We start from the raw sequence: 14,173 nt of genomic DNA on the forward strand, positions 1-14,173 counted from the left end.
TACCTCTTATGCTCGCATCCAAATCATTTATGTAAATGACAAGAAGTAGAGGACCCAGCACCGATCCTTGTGACACTCGACTGGTCACAGACTTCCAATCTGAAAAACAACCCTCCACCACCACTCTCTGTCTTCTACCTTTGAGCCAGTTCTGTATCCAAATGGCTAGTTTACCCTGTATTCCATGAGAGCTAACCTTGCTAATCAGTCTCCCATGGGGAACCTTGTCGAACGGCTTACTGAAGTCCATATAGATCACATCTATCGCTCTGCCCTCATCAATCGTCTTTGTTACTTCCTCAAAAAACTCAATCAATTATGTGAGACATGATTTCCCATGGACAAAGCCATGTTGACTAGCCCTAATCAGTCCTTGCCTTTCCAAATACATGTACACCCTGTCCCTCAGGATTCCCTCCAACAACTTGCCAACCACTGACGTCAGTTCCCTGGCTTGTCCTTACCACCCTTCTTAAACATTGGCACCACGTTAGCCAACCTCCAGTCAGCCTGTGACTATCGATGATACATATATCTCAGCAAGAGGCCCAGCAATCACTTCTCTAGCTTCCCACAGAGTTCTTGGGTATACCTGATCATGTCCTGGGATTTATCCACCTTTAGGCATTTCAAGACATCCAGCACTTCCTCTCCTGTAATATGGATATTTTGCAAAATGTCACCATCTATTTCTCTACAGTCTATATCTTCCATATCCTTTTCCACAGTAAATACTGATGCAAAATACTCATTTAGTATCTCCCCCATTTTCTGTGGCTCCACACAAAGGCTGCCTTGCTGGTGTTTAAGGGGCCGTATTCTCTCCCTAGTTACTTTTTTGTCCTTAATGTATTAATAAAAACTCTTTGGATTCTCCTTAATTCTACTTCCTTTATACACTTCTAGGGATTCACTCAATCTATCCTGTCTATACCTGACATATGTTTCACTCTTTTTCTTAACCAACGCCTCAACTTCTTTAGTCATCCCATATTCCCCATACATACCAGCCTTCCCTTTCACCCTGACAGGAATATACTTTTTATGGATTCTTGTTATCTCATTTCTGAAGGCTTCCCATTTTCCAGCCGTCCCTTTGCTTGCGAACATCTGCCCCCAATCAGCTTTCGAAAGCTCTTGCCTAATACTGTCAAAATTGGCCTTTCTCCAGTTTAGAACTTCAACTTTTAGATCTGGTCTATCCTTTTCCATCATTATTTTAAATCTAATAGAATTATGGTCGTTGGCCCCACAGTGCTCCCCCACTGATACCTCAGTCACCTGCCCTGCCTTACTTCCCGAGGGTAGGTCAAGTTTTGCACCTTCTCTCGTAGGTACATCCTCAGAAGTAGATTTGTTGTTGTTTTCTTTCTTTTAATCCAAATGTGCTATTATACACAACTGAGTAGTTTTTTGTCCCATTAATAAAATCATGCATGTTTTTTTCTTTCATCTATTAACCATCAGTAAATCATCCATGATTACAATTGATAAATTTACATACAAAGTCCATTAAGAGCAATGCAAACCATCAAAGGTGAAGGAAGAGGTAGGGAGGGTAAAGGGGATAATAGAAAATGGAGTTGGAAGGGGAGATAAAGCACTGTATCCCCTGTGGTGCCCACCTCTCTCTCTAAAGACACTGTATGGATGGATACAATGCACTTTGTCTTCAAGGACACTTGGACATGAACACAGCCACAGAAGAGGGGCAGATAGTCATGTAACAGCTACGACCTACTCCACAGCCTGCTGCATGTTGTATTTGTTTATTCGCTTTTTTATGTAAGTTGGGTTCAGTTTGGTAAGTAAAAACAACAGGTGAGAATTGCTTTGTCAACTGGAAAGGTCTGACCGACGATGACAGCATACTAGTGATGGTAACAGGCCAACCAGCAACCACTGTCAGTTGTTTTCAACTGGGAACATTCAACTGCCTGGCTACCTAAATAAATTGTTTCAACTGGGCCAGTAAAGTTATTATTGTCCTTCAACATTTAATACATGCCACTAGGGAGATTTTCATAACATTCTGGTTTATGGGCATAGGGCACTATATTACATGTATAGAAAATTGGTCTCTGCCCGTCAAACAGAATAAGAATGACATGTCATTATCAGGTTAACTAACTAAACAATTGGGTACCCTAAAGATTAGAGTCGAAGAGCATGGTGCTGGTAAAGCACAGCCGGTCAGGCAGCATCTGAGGAGCAGGACACTCGACGTATCGGGCATAAGCCCTTCATAGGAAGGATGAAGATCCTAAAGGTTAATGCTTGGCTCCTATATCAATGGACTGTATGAGGAAACTGAGTGCAATGTATCGATGTTTGCTAATGATACAAAATGAGACTTAGAAAAGTGCAATATGAAAAAATTTTTCACTTTGATAGTTTTTCACATTTTTAAAATAGTGGGAGTCTGGGAAATGTAGGAATTCAGATGTAATAAAGGTTCAATAGACAGATTCCTGGAATGGGGGAATTGACCTATGAGGAAAGATTGATTAGATTATATTGATTAACTTGGAGTTAAGAAGAATGAGAGATGATATCATAGAATCATACAAAATTCTTGACACACTTAATGGAATAGATGATCTAAAAATTATTCCCCTGACTCTAGAGTCTAGATATTTACTAATCAATCTGTTCAGAGATATTATTATATATGCCTAGAGCAGGTGCAGACCTACTGGTTCAGAGTCATGGACACCACCCCTCAGCTACAAGAATCATTGGAGTCTAGAACTAGGGTCACAATCAGTACAAGGTGTTGGTCGTTTAGGATTAAAGTGAGAATTATGAATCTTTGTAATTCAGAAGGTGATGAATACTTAGTTGTTGACTAAATTCAATACAGATTTCAGAAGATTTTTGAATATTAAAAAAGGCAAGGAAATGGATATAATGCAGGAATGTTGAAATGGAAAAGTAGACCTGATCTCACTGAATGATGGAGTAAGCTTGAAGGATCAAATTGCCCACTCAAGATCCTGCATCTATGTTTTTATGTTTTACTTGAACACCCTGGATACATTTGGTAATGCTTGCTTCTGTCAGTATATTAGTGTCCAATTTCCATCCTAGTGTTTTGCCTTATTAATTCAGCCAGAAATCTCAGCAGACTCCAAGGTAGACCATGAGCAGAACCACCCACAATTTGGGCATATCTGTTATCAAGTCATGCCAGTGAGGAAAATATATTCCGTGAGATAATTTCCTTATTTACTATTTTAAACCCTGTTTCCACACTGTAATGTAATCTAATGTAATCTAATCTAAACCATGAGCAGAACCACACACAATTTGGGCATATCTGTTATCAAGTCATGCCAGTGAGGAAAATATATTCCGTGAGATAATTTCCTTATTTACTATTTTAAACCCTTAGTATTATTGGTTACCAAGGATGAGTTTGAAATGATAATTATTTCTGAGAAGTATAGCGAAACATTCCAAAATCATCTTGGGCACATAGTTAGTTACAGATGACTGATTCAGTTGTAAAGGCAGCCAGGCTGACAACTAGTATTTAAAATAAAATGTTTCCTTATCAGGATTCTGTGACCCTGCCAATAAGTGTATCTTATTGAAATCTCTCCCTCATAGTCCCAGTTGCATTGTAACTGTGATACCAAACAGTGCAGGTTCAATTCCTGTACTGCCTGAGGTCACAATGAAATTCTGTGTCTCAATCTCATTCCTCAGCTGAGGTGTGGTGGCACTCGGGTTAAACTCACCATCAGTCATTTCTGGCATCTTTAGCCCTAAATGGCAGAATACATACAAATTATTCAGATACCAAGATGTTGAGTGGCGTCAGGATTGTAGGCAAGTAGGTGTAGATGTTGACATCTGATTCCTCAATGCTTTGGCAGAATTCCACGACTTGCATTGAATGAATACATAATTCTACATGGAATGCAATAACTTAATACTATCAATTTAATCTTGACTAAATTCAATTTGTGCTGTATTTTTGGAGAGATTTTCACCATGGGGCTTATTGAGTTCTCACGTCCCGTACCTTACCAAACTTGCTGCATTAATTACCTAATCTATCCGCTATGACATCTTTCATGTGCAATTCAAGCCTGTTTGGGTGTTATGGTGGCACAGTGGTTCGCACTGGAACCACACAACAGCAGGGGCCTGGGCTTGATTCCAGCCCTTGGGTGACTATCTGTGTGGAGTTTACACCCAGTGTCTGTGTGGGTTCTGTTGGGTGCTATGGTTTTCTCCCAAAATTCAAAATGTGCAGGTTAGGTGGATTAGCCATAGTAAATACAGGGTAATGGTAGTGGTGGTGGGTCTGTGTGGGATGCTCTTTGGAGAGTTGGTGCAGACCCATGGAGCTGAATTACCTCTTTCTGCACTGTAGGGGTTTTATTTTATAATTCTATCCACATCTTACCATGTGTCATTCCCAAAGTAACTCACCACTCAGTGGATATGCTGGTAATCACCACCAGCCCTTGCACATGCACTGTTTTTAAAAGCCCTTTGTTTCCAAGCTCATGGACTCATACCAGAGACTGTTCTCGACTTAATCAGGATCCCCTGAACAAAGACTATCTTGTTTGACTTGACTGAGGCCTGCTGACAACTATGATATGCTTGCTTCTTTTGTGTCTATGCTAAATGACAAGGCAAGACAGAAGTAATATGAGCCTGGTATCTTTGACTGAGGATGAAACACAAAAAGGCAAGGCAATCAAGGCAAAGATGTTGTGAACATCTAGGATGGCTCAGAGTTGGGTTAGGGTTAGGGTGCGATATGACAGCAAGCAAAGAACCTCAAGGTGCAGCCTTGACCTGTTCATGAGCTGGGTGTGTGTCCCCAAGAGCACAAGATCATCGCTGCAACATGACAGTGATAGTTGCTGGTTCAGCCCAAGGCGCATATTGAAGTGAGAAGCATCCTATATGTGAATTGGTGATATATCATGAGAGTTCTTAGATGCTGGCACATGTCAGATGCCAATGTCCGTGGATGTGGGATATCTGTGGTTGTTGTCAAGATTAGGGTGGTGCTGGAAAAGCACAGCAGGTCAGCCAGCACCCGAAGAGCAGGAAAATCGAAGTTTCGGGTAAAAGCCCTTGAAGATGTTGGTGCTGTATCCAACATAAAGGTCATTCAGAGCATTCAAAAGCATAAAAATAGCATGGCTTCCTCTCAGTATCAAGGTGGGCTTCACTGGACTTCTCTGTTACACATCTTCACATGGCCCAAATCCCTCACATCCATAAAAGTCACAGAGTCATAGAGATGTACAGCATGGAAACAGACACCTTAGTTCAACTTGTCCATGCCGACCAGGTATCCCAACCCAATCTAGCCCCACTTGCCAGCCTCCAAACTCTTCCTATTCATAAACCCATCCAGATGCCTTTTAAATGTTGCTATTGTACCAGCCTCTACTACTTTCTCTGGCAGCTCACTCCATACATGTACCAACCTCTGCATGAAAAACTTGCCCCTTAGGACTCTTTTATGTCTTTCCCCTCTCACCATAAACCTACGCTCTCTAGTTCTGGACTTCCCCACCACAGGGAAAAGACTTTGTCTATTTATCCTAACCTTGCCCCTCATGACTTTATAAATCTCTATAAGATCACCCCTCAGTCTTCTGTGCTCCAGGAAAAACAGCCCCAGCCTATTCAATCTCTCCCTGGAACTCAAATCCTCCAACCCTGGCAACATCCTAGTAAATATTTTCTGAACCGTTTCAAGTTTCACAACATCCTTCCAATGGGAGGGAGACCAGAATTCACAATATTCCAAAAGTGGTCTGACCAGTGTCCTGTTCAGCTGCAACATGACCTCCCAACTCTTGTACTCAATACTCTGACCAATAAAGGAAAGCATACCAAATGCCCTCTTCACTATTCTATCTACCTGTGACTCTACTTTCAAGGACCTATGAACCTGCACTCCAAGGTGTCTTTGTTCAGCAACACTTCCTAGGACCTTACCATTAAGTGTATAAGTCCTGCTAAGATTTGCTTTCCCAAAATGCAGCACCTCGCATTTATCTGCCACTCTACAGCCCATTGGCCCATCTGATTAAGATCCTGTTGTAATCTGGGTTTACCTTCTTCACTGTCCACAACACCTCCAATTTTGGTGTCATCAGCAAACTTACTAATTATACTTCTTATGCTCACATCCTAATAATTTATATAAATGATGAAAAGTAGTGGACCCAGTACCGATCCTTGTGGCACTCCACTGGTCACAGGCCTCCAGTCTGAAAAACAACCCTCAACCACCACCCTCTGTCTTCAACCTTTGAACCAGTTCTGTATTCAAATGGCTAATTCTCCCTGAATTCCATGAGATCTAACCTTGCTAACCAGTCTCCCATGGGGAACCTTGTCAAACACCTTACTATAGTCCATATAGATCACTGAAATATAAATGACAAAAAGCATTTAAAAATGTGACAATTAACAACTCAAGGACAACGATAACATTTTAAAACAAGTGTTACACAGGTATTATATTGTAAATGTGTATATCATTTGTACTGAGTAATTACTACCAGACATATATGGATACCTGAAAAAGAAAGTAAAATGAAAAAAGGCATTAAATCATGCCATGTCGCTTCTGGCTCTTTTGCTAATCGACTTAAAGCGGTGTTGTCCATCACTGAAAGCAGTTTCCCTTTATTTACATTCAATATAATTCATGATTTTGAACATCTTCAAATGTCCACTTAACTTTCTCTGTTCTGAGGAAAACAAACTCAGTTACTGCAGCTTCTCCAAATAACTGATGTCCCTCATCACCAGAACCATCCTAGCAAATCTCTTCACCCTTTCCAAATTCTTGCCATCCTGATGACATGTATGCATAAGAACAGGTCAACTCTGTCATTGATGGGTATATGACTTGTACGTTTTGCAGTGACATATTCCTAACTTTGAAAAGATATTAAAATATAAAAAAAAACTTTTAAAATGAAATGGGGCTTGATTTTCAATTGTCTGAGTGGGCAGGTTTGGGTGCGTGCATGCACTAAAAATCAACAGCAATTGCAGTTGCCAACATCACTGGAATAGAATGTGATTTTCAGAGGGATAACTGAAAATGAGGGAGTTGGCAAACCGCATGCTTCTGAAGAACAGTTCATTGAGCTTTTGTGGATCTTTGTAAGAGAGTCTGGGATGTTCAGTTCGACACTGTCAGTTGAGAAACACTGGGAAATTAGGGGGTCTGGGACATGTCAGAGTATGCAACCAAGCAAGAAGCCATGAGTATTAGTGATTACAATGTTCAACAGTTGATTGAACTGATGCACTTAAACTTTGATAGCCATCTAGATAGTGGAATTTGAATCAATAAAAATCCAGATATGCATCTAGTAGCACTGATTTGCTATTATTGTTGCTAAGAGAATGTATTTATGGTTTGAACTTCTGGATTTCTTGAGAGGGATATGAGGCTGTAGGCATCACTTCAACAATAGAGATGTGAGACAAACCTTTGGCAAATCAATGAATGGTAGGAGGGTGCAATAAACATAAGCAAGGTACTTTAATGTTACATTTTCAGCAGGTATGCCCTTCTTATAATGAGGAGAGGGGAGCTAAGAAAAGGGCTGCAAAGGGAAAATGGTATTCTTCACAAACTTGGGATTACCACCCAAGAGGGAAGTACAGCAAGTGATAGACCATCAACACCATCCATAAGCACAGCCCCTATCTAGACAATTAGATTTAGCCACCTGAGTTCTAATGCACAATGAATTGATGTTTTGTGAACCCCACAGTGGTCCTTGACCTGCAACTATCAAGACCACCGTGGCACAGAATTTGTACGAATCAGATGTTCCAGGGATCAGCTACAGTTTAACTATAAAGAGAGGCTGGATAAGCTTTGTTTTTTTTGCCTTGGAGCGGAGATAGTTGAAGGTATGCCCATTGAGGTGCATTAGATTATGAGGGGCATGGACAGGGTGGATAGAAAGCAGCTATTCTTCTTCGTTGGAGTGTCAATAACAAGGGGTCTAATTTTAAGGTGAAAGGTAGAGGTCTAGAGAGGATTAGAAGATATGTCTTTTCACCAAGAGGATGGTGGAAATCTGGAATGTATTGCCTGGACGGAAACATTCAGGACTTTTTAAAAGCACTTGAAATGTCATAACTTCCAAAACTACAGCCAAGTGCTGAAAAGTGGAAGTACTGAAAAGTGGAAGTACGCAGATTTTGTCAGTGAATACATGATGGGCCAAAAGGATTCTTCTGGTCTGTATAGCTCTATGGTACAAACTTGTGTGAACCTTGCATATATTAAAGCTTTCTCTGCACCTTCTCTGTAGCTGTAATAACTCTGCATTCTGTTCTATTACTCTACTGTACTTATGGGAGGTATGATTTGCCTGGATAGTACGCAAACAATACTTTTCACTGTATCTCAGTACGTGACAATAGTAAATCAAACCAAATCAAAAACTTATCCTGTGTAAAGAATGTGTCCTTTTATTTTTGTATTGCTTTTTAATTGAAGAATGAACTGAGAAAAACAAAATATTCCAAAAACCAGGGTTTGCAACATTGCTTCATGTTTAAAATCAAGTAACTTGATAACTCATTGTGAACACTGTTTGTCCCTAGCTATGGGTTTCAGCAGTGGTTGCAGATGATCTGAAACTGAAGGGCTGCGTACATCAGAGCTTTGGTTAGTAACAGAGGATTGCTTCTGGGATTAGTGATCAGTTACCAATGATGCAGGTCATCTGCCTTTCAACATTTATATGATCAGTGCTTGGATAGCTGAACAGTTGCTGGTCAATGTGCTCTGTCAATCAGGGTCTGAAAGTAAAGTAAGTTGGGGAATCTTTGCATTGCTTTTAAAATCTTTAATTTTTGTGTCAACGCCAAGAACATCCGAGCTTGATTTATAGTGTGTTATCCCAGTGAGTCATTAAAATATAAATACAACTGATCACAGACAATGAATTTGGATGCAGGTTTGCAAAAGAAAAGCCTTTTGGAATCTCTGAAATCATGCCTCATTAAGTAAGATGATATCTTACAAATGTACTGAAATTCTTTAGGGAAGCAATTTAATTGATTAATTGTCAGAATGCAAGAGAAAGATTGGCATACAAGAAAGAGAAACATCCAGAAACAAAGAAAATAGAAACAGAGGGCTTAATCTTTCTTTTTAGTGGCTAAGTCCAAGGTGTGTTGAGTTCTTTGGAAGGTGTGTCACCATGAGGCCCAATACTTCTCTTGCCATATTTTACCAAACTCACTGACTTAATTATCTACCCCACCTTATTTCTCACACCCAAGTTTCTATCCTTAATAAAAATTACTACTTATTACATGTAACTAAACTCGAGCTGTAAGAGCTATGAACCATTAGAATATAATTAAAGCTAATAGTTAAAGCTCTAATGCCCTTATCAAGTCCCTCTCTCAAACCGCACAAGTATACTATACACACACAGAGGTAGACGCAATGGACAGAGGGAAAGGACTGGGAAAACAGTTCAATGGATCCTGTTCACAGGGTTGTTGAGATTATTCTTGTGCTGGTCAGAGCACTGGCCAAAGTCTTTCAGTTATAAAGAGTCTCTGATTTATTAATTAAAAGTCACAGTTTACAGCAACTGCTGAAGGAAGTTTACAGCAACTTTCTTCAGGCTTAAACTAGCTTTTACTGCAGAGAACATAGATAGCTCCTCAGCTCGAGGAGTCTGATTGCTTCTAACGAACTTGCTGATAGCCCCAAGCAGTTCAGCTACCTCAGAACCAATCATCTTGTTGTTGGCAGGCAGAGGCTTTTGTCATCGATATCTGGTCATTAGCCCACAAACCTACCAATCAAAGCTCCATCTGTAGCTAACCCCTTAGCTTTGAATGGTCTGCAAACCACAACACCACTCAAATAAGTAGCTATGTAAACATTATTTACGATGATTGTCAGGTTACTTGCTTTCCAATCACACAGAAATCCTTAGTTTAAAAGCAGCCTTTTGCATGTTTCTGTCCACAATAAATAGTACGGGAAAAAGAGTGTTATCTGAATGAGTTAATGATACAGTGCCTATCCATGTTCTGGAGTTTGTCTTGGTGCGTGGGAAGGGGTGGGTAGCAGAACCTGACTGGCATGTCTCCAAGACTGCAATAGGTTTTCTTAAAAGTACATTTCTTATATCTAGGCCAGAGATTGATTGATTACCCTGACACCCAGAGTGATTAGTGAGCAGTTCAACTTCATGAAATGAAAGGGGAAGAAGTATTCTACTCAATCCTAACCTTTCATTAGAACTGGAGTGAAATGAGTCCCCTGGTTTTATAATTGCTGTGATTTAAGTGTGTACTTAATGATTACTTAAATCAGTTATGAAGGGGTGCTAACTTACTTGGTTTGTGTATCTCAGTTCTCACAACACAACTTGAGTCGTAGATAGTCATAGACAGACCTTTCAACCCAAACTGGTTCATGTCAACCAAAATGTCGATCCATGGAAACCCCATTTTCCTGCACTTATCCTTTTAAATCTTTCCTATTCATGTATTTGTTCAAATGCCTTTACATGTTGTTCATGTATCCACCTCAACCACTTCCACTTCTATATGCGTACCACCCTCTGCGTAAAAAAGTTGCCCCTCATGTTCCCTTTTATTCTTTCCCCTCTAACCTTAAAGTGATGCCTTCTAGTCCTCGATTCCCCAACCCTGGGAAAATGACTGAGTGCCTCTTAAGATCTTACACACTTCTGTAAGTGCCCCCCTCATTTTCCTATGCTCTAAAGAAAAATGTCTAGATTGTACAACTTCTCCCCATAACTCAGACCCTTCAGTACTGGGAACATCCTTGCAAATTTCTTCTGCACTCTTTCCAATTTAATAACATCCTTCCTATATTCAGTGCCCTGACTGATGAAGGCCAGTGTTTCAAAAGTCTTCTTCACTATGTCTACCCATGACTCCACTTTCAGAGAACCGTGCACCTGAACTCCAAGGTCCCTCTGTTTCACTACACTCATTAAGGTCCTACAATTCAACATGAAACTCTGACTTTAATTTGTCTTTCCAAAATGTAAGACCTCACACTCCATTTGCCAATTCTCAGCCCACTTCCCCAGCTGATCAAGATCCTGATGCAATCTCTGATAACGTTCCTCACTGTCCAAGATGCTGCCTATTTTAGTGTCATCTGCAAACTTACTAATCATGCTTTGCACATTCTCATCCACATCATTGGGATAGATAACAAATAGCAAAGGGCCCAGCACCGACCCCGAGGCACTCCACTAGTTACAGGCCTCCAGTCCGACAAGCATCCTTTCACTATTACCCTCTGCTTCCTACGATCAAGCCAATTGTGTATCCAATTTGCCAGCTTCCCCTGGATTCTATGTGATCTAACCTTCCAGAGCAGCCTATCATGTGGAACCTTATCAAAGGCCTGACTGAAATCCATACAGACTACGTCTACTGCCCTGCCCTCATCAATCTTCCTGGTAACTTCATCAAAGAAAAAATTGTGAGGCATGATTTCTCATGCACAAAGCCATGCTAACTACTCCTAATCAAATCCTGTCTTTTCAAACGCATATATATTTTATCTCAGAATCTTCTCAAGTGACTTACTTCCCACCGATGTTAAGCTTACTGGTCTATAGTTCCCTTGTTTTACTTGGCAGCCCTTCTTGAATAAGGGCACAACATTCGCTCATTCCAGTCTTCCGGGACCTCACCCGGAGCTAACGATGATGCACAAAAATATCAGCGAGAGCCCTTGCAATTTCTTCTCCAGCCTCTTAAATGATTCTTAGATATATCTGGTCAGGATCAGGAAATATATTTACCTTCATACATTCTGATACATTCAACACTCCTCTACTGTGATAAGGACTGTCCCCAAGATATTACCGCTAAGTTCCCAAGTCTTCCTGTCTTTTTCCCCAGTAAACACATAGGAGAAATATTCATTGAGCAACCCTATTGCTCCTGAACATTCCCTAATCTCCCTGCATATTTGCTCCTCCAATTCCCATTGAGTATTTGAGGGTCTATAGTACAGTTACTTCATCTCTGACTACTGTTGTGATACCTTATTCAAAACTGCAACTTCCCCTCCCCTCTTTCCACTACCTCTGTCCTGCCTAAAGCACCTATATCCTGGCACATTAAGCTGCCAATCCTGTCCCTCCTTTATCCATGTTTCTGTAATGGCTATAACATCTCATTTCCATGTACCTATCCATGCCCTGAGTTCATCGGCCTTACCTCAGAATTTTTCCATTGAAATAGATTACAACTATTACAATTCACCAAATATTCTGCGCATCCAGTATTACTCCAAAGAAATGACAAGGACATATGTTGTAGAGCATGTTTTAGAATTGCAAATATACCCAAGTATTTTTCCTTGAACATACTGAATGACCAACACTGTTTTGATGGAAAACCACTAAAATATTGGTATGTTAATGTTGAATGCCTGCTCAATTTCTCCTTCACTCATGATAATTAACTTGAATATCTAATGTAACTCCAGAGGAAATCTAAAATCTGGCACTCTCTTATACTTCAATATTCTGCTGAGTGTCTAAACTCAAGGGGCCAGTTTTTCCGAGGAACAGCATTCTCATCCAGATAGCTACTGTGACCTTCTTTGTCTAAAGAGTTGACCTGCTGAGTTTTACCAACAATTTCTGTTTTTGTTTCTGATTTCAACCATCTGTATTTTGGGTTTTTTTTACTTAGGGTGTCAAGTAAGTAGAATGCCAGCTAGGAAGGATGTCAGGGGTAGAATGCCATACAAATATGAGAATAACGTAAAGTTAGTAGGGTGCCAGCTATGAAGATGGTAAGATGTCAGGTGGAAGATGCGAGATGGACAGGCAGTAGAGTGCCAGGTAAGTCAGATGCCAGTTGAGTAGGGTTTCAGCCTGTAAGATAACAATGTAAGTGACGCAGTGTTTAGATAAGTTGGTATGGATTGGAGAAATGGGGTCTGCTTCAGTCCAGTGGGGTGGACTTTGGGAGTCTTTGAGTCTGGTGGGGGCAGAGGTCAGTCTAGCAAGGGAATGGGGGAATTGGGTGGAGGATGCCTGGTTCAAGTCAACACAAAGTGGCATCAGGGTACTGGGTTGGATCTAGGGATGGGATGGGGGTGCTGTCAGGTCAGGGTCTGGCAAGGATGCTTTTGGACTGTGCCTGGGAGATGCAATTGGTGGATACTCAGAAGTTAGATGCCATATTTCATAGTCTAACTTCGAACTTTTACAAAGTAAGCATTTACTTAATTTTATTGGAACCTTTAAAAGTCTGTCACTTAAATTGGAGATTTCTGCAGAGTTCCCAGTGGAATATGTTTTGATGGGGATTTGGCAGGGTCCTATAACCAGCTCCTATCTATGCTGGCAAAAGGAATGTCTGGCCACAGGGAAGTTCAGGCCTAGATGTGAGCAAAAGACAGTGATTACAGTCATTACAGTGTAGTAAGATCAAAATATACCATGCAAGGAATATGCACCCCAGTAGCTCTTCTCTTACACTCGTAATGTGCATTCTGCTGTCAGTTAACTAAGAAATTTGCAAATATTGTTGGGACCTAGATATAGCAGAGGGAAAACAAAGCATTAATAAAAGATTGTCTTCACTCAGTAAACCCTGCAGAAGGATGTCTCAGCTTGATGCCATCCAACGTTGAAATTGAAGGGCATTCTGCCCAGATAGATTGTTCTTCTGGTGCAGAATTGAGGGACTGGGGTGTTGGTGATCCTGACATTCTGGGGCTTGTGATTTGGGTATGACCTTATTTGCACAGAGATCAGTAGAATTCCCCTGTTATGGGTTCAGTCGTATTGGTGTAGTTTATAGTTAGTATTGCAATGACCCATTTGTAACAATGAGCATAAATGATGTACACCACCACCACTAAGAAAAATGCCATTGCCAGTGCGGGCACAAACTTGGCATTCCTTTTGAGATCAAAGCCATAATTCCTGATGAAGGGTTATGCCTGGAATGTCTGTTCTTTTGCACCCCGGATGCTACCTGACCCGCTGTGCTTTTCCAGCACCACACTCTCGACTCTGACTTCCATTATCTGCAGAACTCACTTTCTCCAAAGTCATAATTCAGTCTGGTTAATCAAATTACATCCATGACTAATTGACAATCTGGTTAAATTGGT

The sequence above is a fragment of the Chiloscyllium plagiosum genome, chromosome 9 (assembly GCF_004010195.1).
Source record: "Chiloscyllium plagiosum isolate BGI_BamShark_2017 chromosome 9, ASM401019v2, whole genome shotgun sequence".
Classification (NCBI taxonomy): Eukaryota; Metazoa; Chordata; class Chondrichthyes; order Orectolobiformes; family Hemiscylliidae; genus Chiloscyllium; species Chiloscyllium plagiosum.